Here is a 20865-nt window from a genome sequence, read left to right as displayed (position 1 = left end):
ATTAATGTTCTTACATTAGAACCTATTTCGACAGGAGACAAATAAGATGCCAGCACGTCTTTAGATTGTGGTGAGAAACCCACATAGGGAGAACATATAAACTTCAACACAAGTATTAGCATGTTGGGGAATTGAACCAACATCTCAGGTGCTGCTAGACAGAACTGCTACCCACTAAGCCACCAGGCAACCCCACACATGTTCTCTGCATCTCTGTGGTGTGAACCAGCCCTAAGTCCATAGCCATGCTCAGTGTTACAAGCAATATACAGTATATTGGCCTAAGTATTGGGATGCCTGCCTTTAAACACACATGAACTGTAATGGCATCCCAGTATTAGTATTGGATTCAAAACTCATTTGGCCCACCCTTTGCAGCTATAACAGCTTCAACTCTTCTTGTCCACAAGGTTTAGGAGTGTGTCTATGGGAATGTTTGACCATTCTTCCAAGTGCATTTGTGAGGTCAGGCACTGATGTTGGATGAGAAGGCCTGACCTACAGTCTCCTCTCTAATTTATCCCCAAGGTGTTCTGTTGTGTTGAGGTCAGGACTCTGTGCAGGCCAGTCAAGTTCCTCCACCCCAAAATCACTCATCCATGTCTTTATGGACCTTACTTTGTGCACTGGTCCAAATGATTTGGTGGAGGGGGATTATGGTGCGGAGTTGTTTTTCAGGGGTTGGGCTTGGCCTCTTAGTTTCAGATAAGGGAACTCTTAAGGCGTCAGCATACCAAGACATTTTGGTCAATTTCATGCTCCCAACTTTGTGGGGACAGTTTGGGGAAAGCCCCTTCCTGTTCCAACATGACTGCACACCAGTACACAAAGCAAGGTCCATAAAGACATGGATGAGCAAGTTTGGGGTGGAGAAACTTGACTGGCCTGCACAGAGTCCTGGCCTCAACCCGATAGAACACCCTTTGGCTGAATTAGAGTAGAGACTGCAAGCCAGGCCTTCTCATCCAACATCAGTGCCTGGCCTCACAAATGCACTTCTGGAAGAATGATCAAACATTCCCATAGGCAGACTAAACCTTGTGGACAGCCTTCCCAGAAGCTGTTCTAGCTGCAAAGGGTGGGCCAAATCAAATTTTAACCCTACGGACTAAGACTGGGCTGCCATTAAAGTTCATGTGTGTGTAAAGGCAGGCGTCCCAATACTTTTGGCTATATAGTGTATCTGGAAAAGACTTACAATGGTGGTGGAACCCTCCTACACATAACTACTACATTTAGACATAATTATAGGACCTGGGAGATGAGACAACTTCTCCACATGCAGTAACATGGTTGGGATTTGAACCCAGACCCTCAGAGATACTAAGCAGAAGTTCTAACCTCTAAGCCACAGAGCTGCCACATGTGAGACCCTCCTACACATAACTACACATAACTACACATAAAAACACATAAATACTGCATTTCTATGGACATACAGGTGATGGAATTACATTACTCAAGAGTTATTCTTCTTGATTTATTCTGTGATATTTGGTGTTTTTTTGTAGGTGAGAGTAGAATATTACCCTCAAATTTTTGGGAATTACATTTTGATTTCTGATGTTGGTACACATATCACATTTTTTGGGCTTAAATTATGAATATTTGGAAATAATACAAAGCACAAAAAATTGTGATTCATTTTAAATTTTCATCAGCAATGGTATTGTTTGTGGATCGTAAAGACTCCTGTGTGAGTTTGGGGTGAAGATTGTTGTGAGATGAAGAGTAACAAGTGAAAGTGACAGAGAAAAATATATTTTATCAAAACATCAAAACATTCCACATTGTAGCATTCTTAAAATCAAAATATTTTAAGTAGAAGCAACAATGTTGCAAAGGAAAATTTATTTCACAGAAAGATACATTTCATCTTAACATTAAAAGGTTTTTTGTGAAAGTTAGAATTGTTCCATTAGAATCAATGACTGAAACTTCATTTGGACTAAATTAGAGCAGATTTTAACACCCAAAAAATGCTCTATAATTAGCTCTCATTTTGGTATTTACTATACCTCCAGGTAAAAAAGACACTTGAGTTAAAATGAGAGTTATTTTCAGGTCTGAGCATGCTCAGTTGTGTTGGCGCCTAGTTGTCCAAAACGGGGAATTTTTCACTTTTCAGACTTTGAAAGATATTTCAGTGTAGAAATCACTTTTTCACACAGTTTAAAAGCAGATAATCTTTAAATAATATACCGCATATTTCAGTACCATTTAGGCAATTATATCATGCTCTAAACATTATTTCCATGTGCAATTCTCTAGGTTTTAGCAGAGTAAGGGTGTGGGCTCTATTTAGTTTCAGGGAGCTATAGTAAATTCGATTTTGGGAGTATTTTCTCACCAGCGCTATAGTGAATACCGTTTTAGCGCGAATTAGTGCTATTAGCGCCAATTCGCGCTAAATTGCCACGAATTAGCGCCATAGCGCTATAGTAAATGACCCCCATACTGTTCATTTTATTTCAAATCCATTGTGGTGGTGTATAGAGCCAAAAAGATTAGAATTGTGTCGATGTCCCAATATTTATGGACCTGACTGTATACAGTCTTACACAGGGGGTGTCCCTTCTTCCTCAGAACCAAAGCAGGTTATACCCTTACAGCTAGACTTTATATATCCAACTGAAATCTATATGAGAATCCTTTGCTCCTCCCACTATGGCGGGCTTGGCTCTACCAAGGTTATGTGACAATAGTAATTAATCTCACATGGCATGAGGCAGAATCAACCAAATATCTCAATAATGATAATAATAACACTTGACATACATACACAGAAAGTTTTATACTCATGAAAAACACACTCCAGGCTTATCATTCATCCTGAGAGATTGTCCCTGTTGAAAAGTGGCCACTGAAAGAAATTCGCTGTAATAGTTTTAAAAAAAAGGTGGATAGGAAGCACCTCCACTGCTTTCATGCCTGATTCTCTTTGACCTAACACAATGGGGTTGATTTACTAAAGGCAAATCCACTTTGCACTACAAGTACATTTGGAAGTGCAGTCGCCTTAGATCTGAGGGGAAGATCTGAATTGAGGGAAAGCTCCGCTGATTTTATCATCCAATCATGTACAAGCAAAAATACTGTTTTTTTTTTTTTCCTTGCATGTCCCCCTCAGATCTACAACGACTGCACTTCCAAGTGCACTTGTAGTGCAAAGTGGATTTGCCTTTTGTAAATAAACCCCGATGGTATCTGGTTAACCACTTGTTGCCCAAATGAGATAATGATCCTGCCTACCCGACAACTCCGTAGATGTCTGGAAGGATATCCTGTTGAATGTATTTCTTATTTTATGCTTCATTCTTACTCAGTATGAGCCACACAAGTTATAAATGTTTGATGGTTTTCTATAGCTTTATTATGGCATCAAGTACCCTTTTTGTTATTTTGTGTTTTGTTCTTAAAAAGCATTGGTTGTGCCGTCGTACACCTTCTTGAAAATGAAAATAAAAAGAATGTTCAAAATGGCACTTTATAGCATCTTGAGTGCACACCAAAATCCAAAACCAGATGTGTGGACTGGATATGCGTTCCAGCCGCTACTTCCTGTTTCAATGCAACGTCGTTACCGGTTCCGCCTAGGACATATCCAGTCCGAATAAAAACCTAAGAAATATTAAATCATGTATTATTTATTATGTTTTTATTCCGAATATGGCTATTGGCATTATTGCTAATCCATGAATTCTCTATTAGGTGGAATATATTTGTTCCTGGCCAGGGTGTGTGTCTCCTTGAGATTCCCTTTTGCTATAGAATGAAAATGTCCTGTCGGCAGAATAAGAAGTGATGTAGCAGCTGGAACGCATATCCGGGCCCCACTTATGGCTTCAGATTTCAGTATGCGCTGCCATTTTAAATTAGTAATAAAGCACACACATACCATTAGAAGGGGGCACGCAATACCATGATTAATAATTATAATAACAATGCCAATTTTTTTACACACCATTACCGCAATGGAAGTTTCTATAAGTCACTGGCCACTTTTCTAAAGGGCAATCTCCCAGGATAAGCAATAAGTCTGGTATGTGTTTTTCATGAGTTTAAAACTTTTTGTGTATGTATGTTAAGTGTTATTATTATCATTATAGAACTATTTCATGCCATGTGAAATTGTCATATGACCTTGGTAGAGCCAAGCCCACCACCGTGGGAAGAGCAAAGTATTCTCCTATCCTTTTCAATTGGATATATAAAATCAAGCTGTACGGGTCTAAACTGCTTTGGCTCTGAGAAAGAGGGCATACCCCTCGAAACGCGTGAGCCGGTATGGATCCAGGTGGCGTCTTCACAAGCTAAGGAACACGTACAGCGGAGTAAAATTGTTGTTGGTGATAACTCTAATGAGCTTGGTATGTCACAGTTGTTTGTGAGTATATCTATTTTGTTACATTAATAAAGGGTTTATTAAAATCATGCGCAAGGCTGGTGCGCCCTCTCATTCTTATCCTTGTAATGTTATGGGGGGGGGCATCCCCAGCCCTGAGAGGGCAACCAGGTGTGGTGCTTTCTTCTCTCTCCTTTTTGGAAAGTGAATGTGTGAGAAGCAACAGCGTTTGACTACCACACTCATGCGCAGGAGGCAGTTTGCATAGTTTATAGAATAAGTAAATGTGTCAGTAGACCAAAAGCCAAAAACTAAGAATCTACTAGGAAATAAATGTGACTTGAAATCTATGCCTTTGCAATCTCCATATCTAAGTTCGCAAAAGACTAAAGACTCTCACTTTCAACCCCACTGCAAGGAAGCAGTTTCAGTTTTCCTGGAGTTTAGATTTAGTATCTCTGATCCTCTCCACCTGGCTATTGCAATTGAAGGCATAGAATGCAAATGCAAGTTGGAATATTTTGCGCTATGGAAGTCTACAAACTACTTACTTACCTGGTCGAGGCTGAGTTGACGAGAGGGCCACCCTTACACCTTTTGTCCTGTTCCCCCTGGAAATTATGACAGGGTCTAAGAGGGCACAGAGTGGCATGCGTGCTTGTAGAAAACCCGGTAGCAGATGAGGAGCTGAGCAGACAAGCTGGCAGCAGGCAGATGCAGGATCCTGGATGAGTAGCCAGACGGGAAGAGGATGGCGACAAATGGGCAGCAGGAGTACAGAGTAGTAGTGGAGTCAGAGCCAGGCCAGGGAAATATTCAGGCAAGCAGAGGAGGTACTGGAACAGTAGGCAGGAAGCAAGTTCAGCAACGGAGGTTCAGAAACAAGCCGGGTCAGGATACGGATGAACACAGGATCAGGTCACAAGCAGAAGGAGCTGACAACCACTCAGCAATGATCCTGAGTCCTGTATGCTTGGCCAGTCCATCACCTTTATCCTCAGCTTCTTTAGCAAGACAGTGGTTGTCTTGGAGGTGCCTGTGGCCTAGTCTCCGAAGGGGGGGGCATAATCCTAGGGTAGCAAGGTCTTTATATTTTATTATGTATTGAAGTTTCGTTATTTTGTAAATCTGCAAAGATACAGCAATAACACATACAGTACAAAAATAACCTCCAGAATATATACAGTTTTGCATGGGTTTTTTTTTTTTTTTTTACTCCTCAAGCTTTAAACATGATAAAAAAAAACCACATTATTTTTGTTCACCAATGTATTAAAGGACATTTTGGTTTCCTCCAAACTTCTAAACCTATCTGTTTAAGGGATAAAGGACATTTTGAGCGGACTTTACCAGTACCAGAAAAGGAACACTATATAATTTTATGAAAATCAATTTATTATATATTACAAAGTAAAAAATGAGTACAGAATAAAAACAAGAAAGTTAAAGCTCTCGTTGGTATAACCACACAATGTATATATGTATAGAATCCCTAATGCTGTTGAGTCAGAGAGGTCGACTTTTTCGCTTTATGCTTCCTCAGGACCTTTTCTCCTTGACTGCAAGCAGAGGGATTCAGTATAGAAGAGAGAGGAGGGAAATATCATATTTCACAGAACGGATAAGAAATGCAGCCAGATATCTTAAAATAATATAGTCCCCATAAATAATATGGGGAGCAGTGTATATGAAGTGCCACTCACATATCAGAGAGAACCTTTATAAATGCAGCATGCCAAGTGCCATCCAGAGGCAACCAGATCAACGAGAAACATCCCTAGATCAATCAGCCAATAATTCACAGTACCCCGTTCTCTAAGGAGGACAGAATGAAAATCAGCCTCCAAAGAATATAAAGGACAATTAATGCAATCATAACCATATCAATATAATACTCACTGGACAGAAGATATCCCCAAAATCACTACAACTGGACAAATGTCAGTGTATTGTATCATTAAATCAGACCCGCAGTCCTGTTAGCTCCTATGTAGAGTATCAAATTCATAAGATAAATAAAGTGGCAAATGGCAATATCCCTTGTTTAACCATAACGGTCATTAGAATCACAAACATAGTAAGATACCTTGATGGTATTAAGGAGAGGGTCAGTGATAGAATGACTTATTAAAAACCTTCCAAAGAACCAGCAAATGGTAAACTGAGATCTAGAAAAATCAATAATATCTTAATTAGTGTTATGCCCTGTACACACGATCGGACATTGATCGGACATTCTGACAACAAAATCCATGGATTTTTTCCGACGGATGTTGGCTAAAACTTGTCTTGCATACACACGGTTGCACAAAGTTGTCGGAAAATCCGATCGTTCTGAACACAGTGACGTGCGTGGCACTTTGTGCGTCGGATTTGTGTACACACGATCGGAATTTAACCGATTGGATTTTATTTTCGGAAAATTTTATATCCTGCTCTCAAACTTTGTGTGTCGGAAATTATGACGGAAAAAGTCAGATGGAGCCCACACACGATTGAAATTTCCCTCAGCACAATCCGATCGCACTTTTTCTGTCGGAAAATCCGACCGTGTGTACAGGGCATTAGTTTCCTGTCAACTCGTTGCAAATTAAACAAACTGCTCGGATCATGAGCAGCGCTCAGTTGCAAACTTACCAATAAACCAGTGTGAGAATCAACATCCTATTCCCTGCATTTGCAGGGCAGCAGATATAATCAGGTAAACACCGGTGGCAACATATACAGAGTTCAAAAAGGCAAAATAAATCGAATTACTCTTTAGTCAATAAATACCATTACAGTAATAGGGAATTCCCCCTAATAAGTATATTATATCCCCATTTGATTTATTAATTATACAAATGGTTACTGTTGACAGATGAATATACTGTCATTCAGTATTAGCCCTTGATGATGAGTTTACATGATGTCACCATCTGGTTAGAAATGCCTTGCTTGACTATAGCGGTTGATGTAGCACCGTTATTATTAGAGGTTGTCTTCCATGATTTATTATTTTTTCTAATGCTACATACACACGGTCGGAATTTCTGTCAAAAAAAGTGTGATGGGAGCTTTTGGTCGGATATTCCGACCGTGTGTATGCTCCATCCTACTTTTTCTGTCTGAATTTCCGCCAGCAAAAGATTGAGAGCTGGTTCTCTATTTTTCCAACGGAAAGAGTTCTTGACGGAAATTCCGTACGTCTGTATGCAATTCCAGCGCATGCTCGGAAACAATTTGACGCATGCTAGGAAGCATTGAACTTAATTTTCTCGGCTCATCATAGTGTTGTACATCACCACGTTCTTGACGGTCGAAAGTGCAGAGAACTTTTGTGTGACCGTGTGTATGCAAGCCAAGCTTGAGCGGAATTCCATCGGAAAAACCATCCAAGATTTTTCCGACGGAAATTCCGCTTGTGTGTACGGGGCATAAGTGTCTATTGTGTGCTACTGCGCATGAGCGCACTTTTGGCCCAGAGTAATAGGGCGTACACACGGTCGGACTTTGTTCGTACATTCCGACAACAAAATTCTAGGATTTTTTCCGACGGATGTTGGCTCAAACTTGTTTTGTCTACACACGGTCGCACAAAGTTGTCGGAAAATCCAATCATTCTAAACGCAGTGACGTAAAACACATACGTCGGGACTATAAACGGGGCAGTGGCCAATAGCTTTCATCTCTTTATTTATTCTGAGCATGCGTGGCACTTTGTCGGTCGGATTTGTGTACACACGATCGGAATTTCCGACCACGGATTTTGTTGTCGGAAAATTTTATCTCCTGCTCTCCAATTTTGTGTGTCGGAAAATCCGATGGAAAATGTCCGATGGAGCCCACACACGGTCGGAATTTCCGACAACACGCTCCGATCGGACATTTTCCATTGGAAAATCCGACCGTGTGTACGGGGCATTAGTCTCTGACGTCCCTATGGTGCACGCGCGGCATACGGCGGTGCTGTCTATTCACGCCGTATGGGGGATTTCTTCATAAGAGTGCAGGCGAACGCCCCATACTCCGGCACCCGGCATACTCCGGTATGCGCCTGCACAGTTGATTGTAGTTAGCTATTATATGATGCTGTGTGGCGCCATTCGCTTTTCCTATTTAAGGTTTGAATGCTGGTAGTATCTGTGGCTGTGGCATGATTCAGGACGTACATTGTCAGGTGAGTCTTTGTGTGGGGACTTTGATTGCACTTGCAACTATCCTTACCAGCGTTACTGTGATGGTATTTATTGACTAAAGAATAATAATGCCCCGTACACACGGTCGGATTATCCGACGGAAAATATGCGATCAGAGCTTGTTGTCGGAAATTCCGACCGTGTGGGCTCCATCTGACTTTTTCCATCGGAATTTCCAACACACAAAGTTTGAGAGCAGGCTATAAAATTTTCCGACAACAAAATCCGATCACGTCAATTCCGACCGTGTGTGGCCAATTCCGACGCACAAAGTGCCACGCATGCTCAGAAAAAATTCCGAGACGGAACTGCTTGGTCTGGTAAAATTAGCGCTCGGAATGGATATAGCACTTTCGTCACGCTGCAATGTTTTAAATTGTTTAATGCAGCGCACTCTCTTCTTTATAATGCTAGAAGAATGAAGTTGTTTTGCTGCTCATATTCACACAGACTTCTCACAAACTTCTTTCTTTATTATTGTTTGTGATTTCATCAATATAATATTTTTATTTGTCACATCTACCGAAAAACTTTTTTGTTTTTGATGTTTTTAGAAAAAACATTTTTTTTTTGTTTTTTTTAAATCCTGATCTCGTGTTTTTTATTTATTTTTTTTTTTAACTTCAGAATAGTTTTGGGGTGTGTTTTTTGTGTCAAGTTACCACAACACCATTATTATCTTGTATTATTTAATCTCAAGGAGGTTGCTTGGTGTTGGTGTCTCTTGTTAATTTCACATTGTATTTTTGAAATGTACCTGCCTCCTCACAAACAAACTGTCCTTTTTGAAGGAAAACACACATAGGCTAGTATAATAAAACAAACCAAAAATGTATTAAGGGGTCCTAACCAAAGAAAGAGGGAGGCAATGCTGGAGAAACGGCTGAAATTGGCAAAGCCTTTGGCCCCCAGGGCACACATCAATTATTTTACTGCAAAATTGGTTGCCTGAGGAGTCCATATATAAGGGAGTACAATCTGGGCCAGAAGTCCAAGAGATCATGAACAGCAGCAGATGACATGTATTGTCCCCAGGCTGTGGTCATACAAGAGCCTGCATCTTTTGTCAGACCAGACTGAACCTAGGTCATCACTCTCTTGTCTTCCTTCCACGCTTCCTTCCACGCTGTGTCTGTGGTGGTGGAGTTGTGGCAGGAGGAGGACGACGCAACTCACACAGGTGGGTATTGGGTGTGATTTCGCCCCTCACCCCCCTTAGTTAATGTTTCATAAAGGATGTCCTCACACATGAGGCGTTGCCCCTCCTGCATGTCTTGCAGTTTTGTGGCAGCCATGCAGGCAAAGGCCTCTTCACGAGTGGGGGTGGCTCTGAGGGATGCAGAAGCCTCCTGAAATCAGCCTGAGTGCTGAATCCTCCACGTTTCTCCCCTTCCTGGGTCTTTTGTTTGGCAGGCGGAGGGGAGGAACCTGCATTTCTGTGAGGCTCCTACTGGGCCCGGCCTTCTCCTGGCTGCCACTTACCCCCGCCTCCTCCTGGCTGCCACTAACTCCGGCCTCCTCCTGGCTGCCACAGTCCACAGCCTCCTCCTGTGTGCCACATTCCACAGCCTCCTCCTGGCTGAGGTCTTCCTGTGTATGAAAAAGGGACATAGTTTTAGTTTTTTCTTCATCAATCACACACAATTTTCACCTCATGACTGTTGCAAATTGAATGTTAACAAATATAAAAGACTATCATTCTGAGCCCAGCATTTTTCATTCTTGTCCTAATTATTTTTGCCCACTACTGTCTATTGATATGTAAAACACTTTATTAAATCAGCAATTAGTGATCAATAATAACATCTAGTAAACATCAGTTATATTTATTTATTGACCAGAAATCTGTAGAACAATGTTATACCTGGCTCAAGCTGGGCTCCTCCTCTTCTTCCTGCCTGGAAGTCCCAGGTTGGACATCAGAAGCCTCAGCTGGGGTGGAAGATAGGGTGGAAGGAAGAGTGGAAGGAAGGGTTGAGAGGGATTCCCTGACTTCAGTCTGGTCTGACAGAAATCAAAGTCTCTCATAGTACCACAGCCTGGGGACATAAATGTCATCTGCTGCAGCTCTGGATCTCTGGGAATCCTGGACCTTCTTGCGCTCCCTAAGATAAGTGCTCCTCAGGCCACCAATTTTGGCTTTTAAATAGGGGATGGTTGCCGTGGGGACCACCGGCTTTACTAACTCCAGCAGTTTCTCCAGCGCTGCCTGCCTCTTTTGTTTATGATTATAATGCGGATGTTTCACCTGCCACAGAAAGGGCAGCTCCCTGTATTTGTCTATGAACAGGGGGAGGAAGTTGTGGTCATTATATATATAAAACACAAAGCGCTGTGATGCTAAATAGCTGATAATTACACATAAAACCAAGTGAGGCTGCTATCAAAAGAGAGTGTTTTCAGAGTCACTTAAAAAGAATAAATAATGATATTTGAAGCGCTTCACAATGTGCATGAAAATGAATATATAAGAATAAATATAAATAAAATAAATATATATATATAAATAAATCCAGCGGTGAGTAAAAATTCCTATAAAATCCAGCAATCAAAATAGTGTAAAATTATTAAAAATTAGTAACACCAAATGTGTAAAAAATTCACATAAAAAATAAATATATAGGGATGTATTCAGAAGGTTCAATTATACAGGTGTAGAATCCTGATTGGTATAGAGCTTTTGATCACTAGCAAAGCTGTTTAAAAACACTTGCTTAATTAAGGTGCTCATTGATAGTACCAATGTGTTTTTTGCTTCTATTCACAACCAATGTGGGAATCATAAACAGGCAGATAAGAGAAAAAAACCAATCATTGTGCAATAGTTAGGATACCAAGGTACACAGGCAAACTTCAATCCACTCACGTGTGCCTTATAATGATAAGGCATATGCAGGTTTTACTATAGCAGTCAGCCGCCTTAGACAGGAGCAGATTCAGTGCAGTACACTGTGTGAAGGATCCTTGAAAAAGTCACGTGACTGTGATGTAACGCGTGGGAGGAGCCAAGGAAGCTCTGTGCAGATCAGCAGTTTCACACAGTGTACTGCACTGAATCTGCTCCTGTCTAAGGCGGCTGACTGCTATAGTAAAACCTGCATATGCCTTATCATTATAAGGCACACGTGAGTGGATTGAAGTTTGCCTGTGTACCTTGGTATCCTAACTATTGCACAATGATTGGTTTTTTTCTCTTATCTGCCTGTTTATGATTCCCACATTGGTTGTGAATAGAAGCAAAAAACACATTGGTACTATCAATGAGCACCTTAATTAAGCAAGTGTTTTTAAACAGCTTTGCTAGTGATCAAAAGCTCTATACCAATCAGGATTCTACACCTGTATAATTGAACCTTCTGAATACATCCCTATATATTTATTTTTTATGTGAATTTTTTACACATTTGGTGTCACTAATTTTTAATAATTTTACACTATTTTGATTGCTGGATTTTATAGGAATTTTTACTCACCGCTGGATTTATTTGACTATTTATATTTATTCTTATATATTCATTTTCATGCACATTGTGAAGCGCTTCAAATATCATTATTTATAAGTTGTGGTCATTGAAGCCATTTTATCTGCAATACACAAGACAAACACTAGTGTCAGGCTAAAGTCTCCTAATCTTGTCCCAATATAGGCCTCAATCTCTAAGCAGTATAGGCCCAAGTTTAAATGTTACCTTAGTTATCACGATCGGAGCTTCCTATACTCCTTCCTCCGCTCACAGATCATGCGTACTACACATGCGTGTTATGCTTTATATACACTGCTCATGCGTGAAACTTTGCCCGCCCCTGACATTCTTTCTAGTCTATTCCCCACCCCATCTCGTTCGGTGCAGTGGGGAAGAGCACATGGCGGAGACACAACAGGTGCGTGCTAATTACAGCAACGGGGAGGGGGAGGAGGAAAGCCCGGAGCCAGAAACGTCACGATCCCGGAGGAGATGATTTAAGGCCTCAAATATGTCCTTTGTTGAGATGGTGGAGATGGTCGACATACTGAAGAGGGCTGACTATGACGGGAAGTATGGACCTTACCCCAACCCTAATGTCAGAAAGGCCAAGATCATGGCAAAAGTTGTGAAGAGTCTGCACCGTAATTTTGGGGTACGTCGATCCATGGATCAACTGACGAAGCGGTGGCCGGACCTCAAAATCAGGGAGCACGATCAGTATAGAAGGATCAGGAGAGTGCTGCAAAAAAGTAAGTAGTTGTCCTGTGTTCCTATTCTTGATTCTTATTACATTTGTGCTCCTCCATGTGCTTTTCTTTACTATTGTACAGTTTAAAATGGCAACTTTCATGTTCATGGACACATTATTTGTTCGTAGGAAACATTGTTCGTTCAGCCAATAAAACACCATGTTTTGTCCAGATGCAGTTCAATACATTTTTTCTGGCCTACTTCTCTTAAAATAATTTTGTTGTCTAGATGGGTTTGTAACTAGAATGAAATGCAAACTAGATTCTGTGTAAGGAGAGGACACTCAGCAGCTGTTCACACATCTGGATGCAGGAGCACTAGTGTGGGACACCAAAACACCCTTTTTATTAGGGGGTCCCACACAGGTGCTCCAGTAAATACTGTAGGGGTGTCTCCATCTGTGAAGCTTGTACAAAACAGGTAAGTATTCAAGCTTGACAAAGGAAAAATACATTTATTCATCTTGGAACTCTGCCAAAATAGACAATTGTACCCCACTTCCAAGCAATGTTTCATATTCCTATTTCTGCCATCAAATATCTGAGTGCTAAGTATACCTTTTTTATTTTGCATAGGGGAGAAAAGACTCGGAGGACACCACTCATCAGAGGAGACAACAGACCCCCCGCCTCAGGAAGAAGTGGAAATCCCACAAACACAACAGGAGGAGGAGGAGGGAGACGTTATAGAAATAGTCACCACAACAGGTGAGTGTCTGCGACCACGGGCTCAGGTAAGAGTTGGATGTCGGCATATTTATAATACATTGTGTTTTTGTTTTTTATATATTTTTAGGTGATAGTGATGTTGTGGATGAAGGTCATTTCACCAGTGAAAGTGCCCAGATCCTGATCGGGGAGATCATGGGGTGTAATAGGGACTTGAAAAACATCAAGCAAAACATCAATGATGTTCAAAACAAAATGAAGAACATCATTGATGTTTTAGGGAGAGTTTAACACCCCTCGAAATCCCTAACTTATTTCTGCTTTGTTTTTTTGTTTTTCTGACAATTTTTGGAAAATTTTTTGACATATTCTAGAAAAGACAAATTTTGAAGATGCACACACTGTGTCAACATGTGCTATCTGCCATCACAGGAGATCAATGTACGCGTTTTGGGGGTGCAACCCCTTCCTCAACAATAAAGTACCTAAGAGGAAGGGGTTGTACCCCCAAAACACGTCCCTTGATCCCCCATGATGGCAGCTAGCACATGTTGATATTCGACAATTTGTGTGCATCTTCAAAATTTGGCTTTTCCAGGGGTGACTTCACCCTATCTGCTGAACGCAATATCAAACACAGTTTATAAATACTCATGTCTGATATTGCCTTCAATTTCTACAAAAGTTGAACTTTGTAAGTTCCAGAGTTGTGTATTTCTTGTTGGTTTGAAACATGCCTGTTTTACCTTAAAAGGAAATATCTACTGTTAATGTCACCTAGAAAAATGTTAAACAACAAACATGTTGGTTTGTTTTAAAAACCTTTTATAAATGCAAATGTGATTGTGCTTTGATTAAAAAGATTGAGAATCAACAATGTGTGGCTTCTTCTTTCAATGCTCAAAAGCATTTTTTTGGTTGTAAAGTTGGTGTTTTCAGTGGCAATGGGGGTTATTTACTAAAGGCAAATCCACTTTGCACTACAAGTGCAGTTTCTGCGCAGTCTCAAGTGCACTTGTAGTACAAAGTGTCTTTGCCTTTAGTAAATAACACCCAACAGTGCTTTCTAATTTTACACAATCACGCCATTTTCAGGACTCCCCAAATTTCAGTCAGGGACAGCTAAAAGAAAGACGAGCAGTAAATCTAAGCAAATATTTGTTCAGTTTAAAATATTTTTTATTTAAAAATGTCTCAGACATTGTCTGGCATATTGATGGCCCCCCTACCTGCAAAGTATTCCATGTATCTTAGACGGACCTCGGGGCATTCTGGGGGGGCAAGCCAGGACGGCCAGCTTCAAGCGCCGTCAGGGTTGGTTCATTGAGATTAATTCCGGCTTCAGGCCCAACTGAGCCAGCATAGTTCACAGAATTTCTCCTTAAAAAGTTGTGGAGAACACAGCAAGCCAGGATGATGTGATTGAGTTTATATTCCGCCATGTGTATCGGTGTAAGAAATAGGCGGAACTGGCTGGCCATTATTCCAAACGTGTTCTCCACCACTCTTCTGGCTCTGGCCAGCCGGTAATTAAAAACCATCTGGTCCGGGGTGAGGGTCCTCATAGGGAATGGCCGCATAAGATGGTCCCCCAGCGCAAATGCTTCATCCGGAACAAAGACGAATGGGTGTCCTTCCGCATTGTCTTCTGGAGGTGGCAAGTCCAAGCTGCCATTCTGGAGATGCCTGTAGAACTCTGTGTGGGCAATGACTCCACCATCTGACATCTGGCCATTCTTCCCCACGTCCACATACAGGAACTCGTAAGTAGCTGACACCACCGCCAACATCCCAATACTATTGAACGCCTTGTAGTTGTAATAGTATGACCCCGAGTTGGGTGGTGGGACTATGTGGACGTGTTTCCCATCAATTGCCCCTCCGCAGTTAGGAAAGTCCCACCGCTGGGCAAAGTGGGATGCCACAGTCTGCCATTCCTGTGAGTTGGAAGGAAACTGTGGAGTCAAACAAGAAAAATAAACTAATAATTTTGCACATAAACATGGAAAGCAGATTAGACACAAACATTCTTGGCCAACATCAGTATAACATTTATTTTAGGGAGTATTTAAAGACAAAGGTATAAAGTCCACCTATCAGATCCCCCCCCCCTCTCATGGACCATTTTATAAATTTTATGGAGGGGAGGGATGTTTTGGACAGGTAACCCTCTCTACTTCATTGAGAGATTAATGCCTAAATAATGTGTATTACTTTGGCCAGCCCCTCCTTACTTACACTATTGGCAGCCCACTGGACAGGTAAGAATTGTGATAATAGAAAGATATAAATACACACTGTACACATTTTAGCACATTTTTACATTCTGCTATTACCTATCAAGATAATAATAGCATACAAAAACTTTGAACAGTACCATTTGAAAGTATTCAGGCAGGCCCTTGCACTACATGCTTTGGGGAATTCATCCATAAATATGACCACAAAAGAGGTGGGTATAGTGTGTATGGGTTTGGCAAAGTCAGCAGATAGAGGACTGAGGATAGATAGAGGATTGGTATCAGCTGAGTTAGCAGTTGGGGGGAGGGAGGGTTCCAAATGATTTTGGGACCCAAAAAAAAACCTCTGGCACTCTGCCAGAATTTCAAGCACAAATCACATTTTAACATATTTTAGGGGGTGTTTAGGGTAAAGCACTACTATGGAGTAGGGATGAGCTTCGAGTTCGAGTCGAACTCATGTTCGACTTGAACATTGGCTGTTCGCAAGTTCGCCGAACAGTGAACAATTTGGGGTGTTCGCGGCAAATTCAAATGCCGCGGAACACCCTTTAAAAGTCTATGGGAGAAATCAAAAGTGCTAATTTTAAAGGCTTATATGCAAGTTATTGTCATAAAAAGTGTTTGGGGACCTGGGTCCTGCTCGAGGGGACATGGATCAATGCAAAAAAAAGTTTTAAAAACGGCCATTTTTTCAGGAGCAGTGATTTTAATAATGCTTAAAGTCAAACAATAAAAGTGTAATATCCCTTTAAATTTCGTAGCTGGTGGGTGTCTATAGTATGTCTGTAAAGGGGCGTGTGTTTCCTGTGTTTAGAACAGTCTGACAGCAAAATGACATTTTGAAGGAAAAAAGCCATTTAAAACTACTCGCGGCTATTGCATTGCCGGTCCGACAATACACATAGAAGTTCATTGATAAAAACGGCATGGGAATTCCCCACAAGGGAACCCCGAACCAAAATTAAAAAAAAAAAAAATGACGTGGGTGTCCCCCTAAATTCCATACCAGGCCCTTCAGGTCTGGTATGGATATTATGGGGAACCCCTGCCAAAATTTAAAAAAAAAAATGACGTGGGGGTCCCCCTAAATTCCATACCAGACCCTTCAGGTCTGGTATGGATTTTAAGGGGAACCCCGCGCCAAAAAAAAAAAAAAAAAAAACGGCGTGGGGTCCCCACAAAAATCCATACCAGACCCTTATCCGAGCACGCAACCTGGCAGACCGCAGGAAAAGAGGAGGGGACGAGAGAGCGCCCCCCCTCCTGAACTGTACCAGGCCACATGCCCTCAACACTGGGAGGGTGCTTTGGGGTAGCCCCCCAAAACACCTTGTCCCCATGTTGATGAGGACAAGGGCCTCATCCCCACAACCCTGGCCGGTGGTTGTGGGGGTCTGCGGGCAGGGGGGCTTATCGGAATCTGGAAGCCCCCTTTAACAAGGGGACCCCCAGATCCCGGCCCCCCCTGTGTGAAATGGTAAGGGGGTACAAAAGTACCCCTACCATTTCACTAAAAAACTGTCAAAAATGTTAAAAATGACAAGAGACAGTTTTTGACAATTCCTTTATTTAAATGCTTCTTCTTTCTTCTATCTTCCTTCATCTTCTTCTTGTTCTTCTGGTTCTTCCTCCGGCGTTCTCGTCCAGCATCTCCTCCGCGGCGTCTTCTATCTTCTTCTCCTCGGACCGCTTTGCACCCATGGCATGGGGGGAGGCTCCCGCTCTTCTCTTCATCTTCTTCTCTTCTTCATCTTCTTCTTCATCTTCTTCTTTTCTTCTTCATCTTCTTCTCCGGGCCGCTCCGCATCCATGCTGGCATGGAGGGAGGCTCCCGCTGTGTGACGGCGACTCCTCGTCTGACGGTTCTTAAATAACGAGGGGCGGGCCACCCGGTGACCCTGCCCCCCTCTGACGCACGGGACATGGCGGGACTTCCCTGTGGCATTACCCGTGACGTCACAGGGAAGTCCCGTCAAGTCACCGTGCGTCAGAGGGGGGCGGGCTCACCGGGTGGCCCCGCCCCCGTTATTTAAGAACCGTCAGATGAGGAGACGCCGTCACACAGCGGGAGCCTCCCTCCATGCCAGCATGGATGCGGAGCGGCCCGGAGAAGAAAATGAAGAAGAGAAGAAGAAAAGAAGAAGATGAAGAAGAAGATGAAGAAGAGAAGAAGATGAAGAGAAGAGCGGGAGCCTCCCCCCATGCCATGGGTGCGGAGCGGCCCGAGGAGAAGAAGATAGAAGACGCCGCGGAGGAGATGCTGGACGAGAACGCCGGAGGAAGAACCAGAAGAGCCAGAAGAACCAGAAGAAGAAGAAGAAGATAAAGGAAGATAGAAGAAAGAAGAGGCATTTAAATAAAGGAATTGTCAAAAACTGTCTCTTGTCATTTTTAACTTTTTTGACAGTTTTTTAGTGAAATGGTAGGGGTACTTTTGTACCCCCTTACCATTTCACACAGGGGGGGCCGGGATCTGGGGGTCCCCTTGTTAATGGGGGTTTCCAGATTCCGATAAGCCCCCCGCCCGCAGACCCCCACAACCACCGGCCAGGGTTGTAGGGATGAGGCCCTTGTCCTCATCAACATGGGGACAAGGTGTTTTGGGGGGCTACCCCAAAGCACCCTCCCAATGTTGAGGGCATGTGGCCTGGTACGGTTCAGGAGGGGGGCTCTCTCTCGTCCCCCCTCTTTTCCTGCGGCCTGCCAGGTTGCGTGCTCGGATAAGGGTCTGGTATGGATTCTTGTGGGGACCCCACGCCGTTTTTTTTTTTTTTTGGCACGGGGTTCCCCTTAAAATCCGTACCAGACCTGAAGGGTCTGGTATGGAATTTAGGGGGACCCCCACGTCATTTTTTTTTTAAAATTTTGTCCGGGGTTCCCCTTAATATCCATACCAGACCTGAAGGGCCTGGTATGGAATTTAGGGGGACCCCCACGTCATTTTTTTTTTAAATTTTGGTTCGGGGTTCCCCTGTGGGGAATTCCCATGCCGTTTTTATCAATGAACTTCTATGTGTATTGTCGGACCGGCAATGCAATAGCCGCGAGTAGTTTTAAATGGCTTTTTTCCTTCGAAATGTAATTTTGCTGTCAGACTGTTCCAAACACGGGAAACATGCGCCCCTTTACAGACATACTATAGACACCCCCCAGCTACAAAATTTAAAGGGATATTACACTTTTATTGTTTGACTTTAAGCATTATTAAAATCACTGCTCCTGAAAAAACGGCCGTTTTTAAAACTTTTTTTTGCATTGATCCATGTCCCATGGGGCAGGACCCAGGTCCCCAAACACTTTTTATGACAATAACTTGCATATAAGCCTTTAAAATTAGCACTTTTGATTATTCATGTTCGTGTCCGATAGACTTTAACGGTGTTCACGTGTTCGAACAAACTTTTTGTCTGTTCGCATGTTCTGGTGCGAACTGAACAGGGGGGTGTTTGGCTCATCACTACTATGGAGCTGACAAAATACATTGTTTATTGAGTAGACGAGGTGGATATAGGGCCAGGAGAGCATGCTGGGGAGGTAAGTGAAGGCAAATATGTATGAAGGACCAAAAAAAAATCCCAAAAAATCCAGCATGCATGTGGACAAGGGGGACATTCACAGCATATTACAATGATGGTAATTAGGGAATGAGGAAAGAAATACAATACATTATCAAACATTAAATACAATAAAATGTGATGTTAAAGGAGAAAAATCTTACCTTCATATACTCCTTCTGCAGGACCTGGATGATGGCAGAACAGGTCTCCGGGATAATGATCCCCAGAGCCTGGGGGGAGATGCCTGTCGAGAACTTAAGGTCCTGCAGGCTTCTCCCCCGTCGCCAAGTACCGCAGGGTAACCTCTGCTCCGGAGTGATGGCTTGCCTCATGCAGGTATCCTGCCTGCTGATATAAGGGGTCAGCAAAGCCAACAAACCATGAAATACGGGGTCCGTCATCCGGAGAAAGTTCCTGAAATCGTCAGGATTATTCTCACGGATCTCACGGAGCAAAGGCATGTGACAGAATTGGTCACGCTGGAACAACCAATTCTTGGTCCATGAACTCCTCCCCACCCTGTTCATGGACTGAGCTTGTGTCAAGGTAAGGACCCGAACACCAAGCCCCCGCACAGCATGAACTCTACGATGAGTACGTACATGCAACATGGCTAGAAAACGGTCAGCTGCTCAGAACGAAGTAACAGAACACACTGAAGAACAGCAAGGCCTGTGAAGAGCGACCTGAAAATCAGTAACAAACGGACAAGAACACAAAGATAAATCAATGGTACTCGCTGCACACACTGAAGACCAGATACAAACCCACAAGCACAAACTGAACAGCAGAAATACGATCTGAAAACCACGAGTCTGAAAAAGCGCGAATCGTCTCTCACCAAACTTTTACTAACACGAGATTAGCAAAAGGAGCCCAAAGGGTGCCGCGCTTGATACTGAACTGCCCTTTTATAGTCTTGTCGTACATGGTGTACGTCACCGCGTTCTTGGAGTTTGGAAATTCCAACAACTTTGTGCGACCGTGTGTATGCAAGGCAAGTTTGAGCCAACGTCTGTCGGAAAAAATTAACGGATTTTATTGTCGGAATGTCCGATCAATGTCCGATCATGTGTACAGGGCATTAGATTTATTTTGCCTTTTAGACCTCTGTGTATGTTGCCACTAGGGATGAGCTGAACACCACCCAGTTTGGTTCGCACCAGAACCTGCGAACGGACCGAAAGTTTGCGCAAACTTTAGAACCCCGTTAAAGTTTATGGGACTCGAATGTTAGAAATCAAAAGTGCTAATTTTAAAGGCTAATATGCAAGTTATTGTCCAAAAAAGGGCTTGGGGACATTTTTTCGGGAGCAGTGATTTAAATGATGCTTAAAGTGAAAAAAAAAAGTTAAATATTCCTTTAAATATCATACCTGGGGGGTGTCTATAGTATGCCTGTAAAGTTGCATGCGTTTCCCGTGCTTAGAACAGTCCCTGCACAAAATGACATTTGTAAAGGAATAAAGTCATTTAAAACTGCTTGCGGCTTTAATGTAATGTCGGGTCCCGGCAATATGGATCAAAATCAGTGAGACAAATGGCATGGGTACTCCCCCCAGTCCATTACCAGGCCCTTTGGGTCTTGTATGGATATTAAGGGGAACCCCGCACCCAAATTAAAAAAAAGGAAAGGCGTGGGGCCCCCAGGCCCTAT

This window comes from Aquarana catesbeiana, linkage group LG13 (assembly GCF_042186555.1).
Source record: "Aquarana catesbeiana isolate 2022-GZ linkage group LG13, ASM4218655v1, whole genome shotgun sequence".
NCBI classification, from domain to species: domain Eukaryota; kingdom Metazoa; phylum Chordata; class Amphibia; order Anura; family Ranidae; genus Aquarana; species Aquarana catesbeiana.
The sequence above is the reverse complement of the archived record's forward strand: the minus strand, read 5'-3'. Positions refer to the sequence as shown.